This window comes from Suricata suricatta, chromosome 4 (genome assembly GCF_006229205.1).
Source record: "Suricata suricatta isolate VVHF042 chromosome 4, meerkat_22Aug2017_6uvM2_HiC, whole genome shotgun sequence".
Taxonomy (NCBI): Eukaryota; Metazoa; Chordata; class Mammalia; order Carnivora; family Herpestidae; genus Suricata; species Suricata suricatta.
The window spans coordinates 139,507,086-139,512,389 of NC_043703.1; positions in this window are offsets into that span (position 1 = coordinate 139,507,086).

Below are 5,304 nucleotides of genomic sequence, written 5' to 3' on the forward strand. Positions count from 1 at the left end.
ACCTCTGAAGCCACAATTTTCAAACGAGAGAGAGAGAGAGAGAGAGAGAGAGTCACTCTCCCTCATTGAGGGCGTTGAGGGCACGCCGTGACACGCTCAGAGGCTGAGCACACTAACCCGTCAGGTGCCGCTAGCCCGCACCCAAATGCGGGGACGAGCAAAGGAAGGTGTTTTACAAAACTGTGACAAAATCAGTCTTTCTCAGCCTCCCTCCCCTGCTGCTGCCCCGACCCCACCCTGAGGAAACTCGCCAGAACCCCACCGCCCAAGGCCCTCCCACCTCATTTTGGGATCACATCAGTTCCTCAGGGGTACCTCTTGGAGATGATCTTCTTGTTTCTGGAAGCTCTCCTCCGTCTACACTGCCTGAGCTGTTCCCAGGCCCACTCTGAGGACCCCCAGGCTCCTACCGTGGGGAAGCCCGGTTTCCAAATGCTGCTGTCCGAGGTCTTTGCTGAGCCTAAGTGAGCCCACCTGTGAAATGGGGCAACTCAAGCATCCGGTCCTCCAGGAAGCCTTGAGTCCCTTGGTACTGCAGGTGCACCTCATTTGTACTCCACTGGACATTTCTCCGTCACTGTACTCCCATCACTCTTTATTTTTTAATGTTTTATTTATTTTTGAGAAAGAGAGCATGAGCAGGGGAGAAGCTGAAGTGGGCTCTGTGCTGACGGCAGCGAGCTCAACGCGGGGCTCAAACTCACAACAGTGAGATCACGACCTGAGCCGAAGTCGGACACTCAACCAGCTGAGCCACCCAGGTGCCCCTAATTCTACCCCACTTTAAAATAAACCTGCTTCTTTTTCTAAACCATGAACTCCCTTAGGTCAAGGGCCCTCGCCAATAGATATGCATATCCCATGTCATAATTTCTGCCACAAGGCAAATCCTCAAGGAGCATGTTTTGAATGAATGAGTTGGGGAGGGGGGGCACGCGATCACTTGGAAAGCTCTAAGAGCGACAGGGTGGGATTTTCTTCCCTCCTCCTCCTCCTCTTGCCTCTACTTCCATCCTCTGCTGGGAAAATATCTTTTGTAAGAAGCAGCAGAGACTGAAACTCTATTCATGTAATAACTCATAGATGCTGTGCAGAAAATAAGTTAATATTTGCACAATAAACATGATTTGATTGGGAGGGATCTGGTTTCTCTGGGAAGAATCTAACGTATCTGCTATTGCCCCTTCAGGCTGAATATATGTGGCTCAGGACAGAGGGCCCTGGGAAGGGATTGGCCCAAAGGCAGAGAGGACTGTGGGGTGATAGGGCCACAGGAGAAGGGAGACCCCAGTTAGCCTCCAGGGTGGACCCAAGTCCGCCATATGGACTGGCAGGCAGCACCCTGATGGGAAAGGAAACCAGTATCTGGCACCATCCTCTGGGCTTTGTGAGTCTTCATGCCTAAGCACCTAAGAGTAAGATTTTTCTTTCTGAAAATCACTATGCCTGGAGCCTCCCACCTTCACTCAAAAAAACAAAATAACCTGACATGACTAAGAGACTGCAGTCAAAAAACAAAGTTGGTATTGTGGTTTATGTGATGTGGTCCAGAACCACCAGGGTGTCCTTTTGGGTTATATATAGAGAGTGACGAGTTTGATGCTCTCCAATCCACAAGACCACAGTCACGGCCCTATCGGCACCATGTATAGCCAAGTCACCACTCAGATTCCTGGGTCCCAGTCTCCTCCCCACTTGCAAAAGTAAGGAAGTATGTAACTTGACTGGAGGTCAGCTGGATGAAGCAAAGCTTCACGCCATCGTGGCAAGGAGAGCGGAGTAAGAAACCGATCCTCACATGAACTCTGCCCAGAATTTGCAGTGTGACTTTCTTAAAGTCACAACTCCTCCAGACTTCAATTTTCTAGACATGTTCAATGGAGCTATTACTACTTACACTGAGTTCACAGAGATGTTGTAGAGATAAAATAAGCTGTTAGATTCAAACACATATCAAACTTGTTTAGGTGCTATGCACTTTCAAGATACCTTTGCTACCGGTTTGGTGAATGACTAATGCAGGAAGGCTCCTATTCATTCTGTGGACTATATATTAAGTGCCTAATTGCGACAGTTGCCAAAGTATTCGGGGAGAGCCAAAGGTGGGGGAAGAGGAGGGGATATGAAAATGAGAATGAGATGCACCTTTGCCTCAAGGATCCCCTCCCCCACGAGAGACAGAAGCACAAAGTTTCAGGCAGAACGAGTTGAACACCAAAGCAGAGAGAAGTGTTTCTGGAGGGCAGCTTGCTTCTCCCAGGCACATGGCTGCCATTGATGCCTGGCAGATGCTGAACTCTTGGGAAGCCAGTGGAGGTACATGGATTTGGGAGAGAAAACTATTCACTACAGTTCTTCTTTGACGTAAGTTGCATCCAGAATTAGACTAGTTAAGCAAGATGGTTTTGCAGCTCTATGGAGAACATTATGGTCCGTAGGTCTGATTCAGGAAAAAAAACCCAAACCTCATTTCTTCTCAAGCAGAGATGAAAGTGACCCACAACAAGCCTGTCACGGATGCACCTACCCGGTGGCTTGCAGCAACGTTTTTGCAGGCTGGACTCAGACACCTGTGTGAACAACAACAAATACAGAATGTGGTCAAGGGCTGGGAAACAAAAGGGAAAAGAGAAAGACCATTTGGGGAAAGCACTGCAGCTCTTTCCGAAATAGTCTGAGCTCTCCTCTGAGGCCCAGGGAAGATGGTAGACAAAGTGAGTCTGGCCTTCTCCACTGCCCAGCACTCACTGGGTGTCAACAGCATCTGAAGTCCTTGGGACTAACCCAAAGTTTCGGTGAAGGGAGAGTCCAGTGAAAGACACCCCCTCCCCATTACCTGCCCACAAATACGTGTCACATCCCAGTCATTTCAGATCCAGGGCTCCTCACTATCTCCCAATGATCAGAAGATGACTCCAAGCTCAGACATTTTGGTTGGGAACATCTGTTCCCTAAACTCCCTGTTTTCCTTTGCTCCATTTCAACTTGTAATTTCGATCTGATCTCGGAAGCTTCCTTAAAGCATGCTCCCTCTTGGGTGTGCTCATAGATGGGAGTCCTGTGCATCCTTGATCGTCCGTTGCATATTATGAATCCAGGAACACTCACTTCACCCATTTAAGAAAAGAAGAGGTAAAAAGTTAAGCATAATCAGTGCAGAGAGCCCTTCACTAAAACACAAAACAAACAATGTCCTTTCAGTTAAGCAAACCAGGGTTCTAGGTTTGCAGGCACTGGTAGGAGAACTTGGAAGGGTCCCATTCCAGACTCACTCAGCATGACATGAAAGCCATGTTTGAATTTAGAAAATTGGGATTCCCCCGTGTGAGAGAACTCCAAGAGACCATGTAGAGAGCCATCCACAGCCTCTGGCCCCTGGCTGTTCCCTCCTCTTCCCACCTCTTTACCAGCACATTCAAGGGCTCACATTCACATGTGGACACTCGGACCCATGCCTCCCTCCTAAGCTTCATCCTCCCTTCCATATAAAGAGCTGTGCCTTGGCCACCCTCAGGCCTAGGGTTAGTGTGGGGAAATAGATTCTACTTACATAAATGGGTTAGAAAAAAGCTTAGCGCAGAAAGCCACCACCATGGGCCAAAAGGACCTGAGGTTAGGTAGCAAGATATTGTAATGGGATCATGAAAAACTTGTTTTATCACCTACAGGAAATCACTTTCTATCTGATGCCAATACAAACTCCACTTACCCCCCAGACTCTTTGCTTCTTATGCACACAAGTTAATGACCTACTTTTAGTTGATTTTTTACAATTGTCCACTCTGGCACACATGGTGGCTCAGCTGGTTGAGTGTCTCTTGTTTTCTGCTCAGGTCATGATCTCACTGTTCATGAGATTGAGTGCCACATCGGGCTCTGTGTTGAGAGCATGGAGCCTGCTTGGGATTCTCTCCCTCTCTCCCTCTCTCTCTCTGACCCTCCTTTGCTCACTCGCTCTCTCTCTCTCTCTCTCTCAAAATAAATAATTTTCAAAAATTGTCCATTCTACTGGGGACCTTTATTTTTGGTAAAATGGTAAAATACCATTAAAATGTTTGAGAAATATCAAATTGCCACAGAAAGTACTGAACACTTACTCTTCTTTATTTAGCTTACCATGGACCAGTAGTACACAGGCCATGCTTTGTGTACCACTAACTAGAAGATGAATGTGGGTGAGCCAGCGTTCTGTACTATATCTCAAATCACATATCATATCAACAGCAGATACTTATTATTTGGTGGTTCTGGGGGGCAAGAGTCCATGCCTGGCTTAGCCTGGCCTTTAGCTCAGGCTCTCACCAGGCTGTAATTAAGATGTCAACTAGGGCTGGAGACTCATCTGAGGCTCAGGGTCCTCTTCTAAGCTCACAGGTTGATGGCAGAATTCAGTTCCTTGGGGTTGTAGAACCAATGGCAACTTGCTTCTTCAAGGCCAGTGGGAGAATTTCTCGTTAGGAAGGGCTCAGTCCCCTTTTTAAGGGATTTCATCTGATTAGGTCAGACCCACCCAGAACAGTCTCTCTCTTGATTGACTCATAGTTAACAAATTAGAAGCTATAATTATATCTCCCAAATCCCTTCACCTTTGCTATATATATATATCCTAATCATATGAATGACATCCATCATATTAATACGGGTTGCTGTATTCAAGGTGAGAGGAAGACACAGAGGATAAGAAATCTTGTCTTAGAGCTATTCCTACCACAGCAGACTTAAGTTGGCACATCCTTTGTCTCTAGGACTCTTTCCCTCATGAAGAGAGAAAGGCCAGAATGTGACTCCAGGGAAGGGACCAGTTTCACCAATCCCAGTTTCACCCTCCACAATAGTTTGGAATTAGAATTGAGTCAACATCCTCTTCAAAAGTCCACATGCCAATGCAGAAAGACACTCCTCCCAAGGACTGTTTGGTTGCTTTCCTTTCAATATTTCTTGCTTCTCCATAATCACAGTAGTTGCTTATGGACAAGACAGGATTTTCACAGCTGCATGAAATCCACATTCCATAATTCTGGAGTTGCCAAAAGTTGGTTGCTTAGAGACTAACATTATCAAGAAGAACTGCAGAGCTCTAATCCCATCTCTATCAGAGGGTGAGAATTCACCTGGGCTCCTTGGTCATATCACTGTGCCTTCCAGGAGATTTCTGCAGGGTTAGCCCCTGAGAGTCATCTGATTTAGTACGTGGTAATACTGTTCTACACACCATGAGGGTCTGAAGCAAAATGACTGGTTTATTACACATTCAGGTGAATTTTGGCCTTCAATGTAACACTGTTAGAGGAACTCACTCTTAAA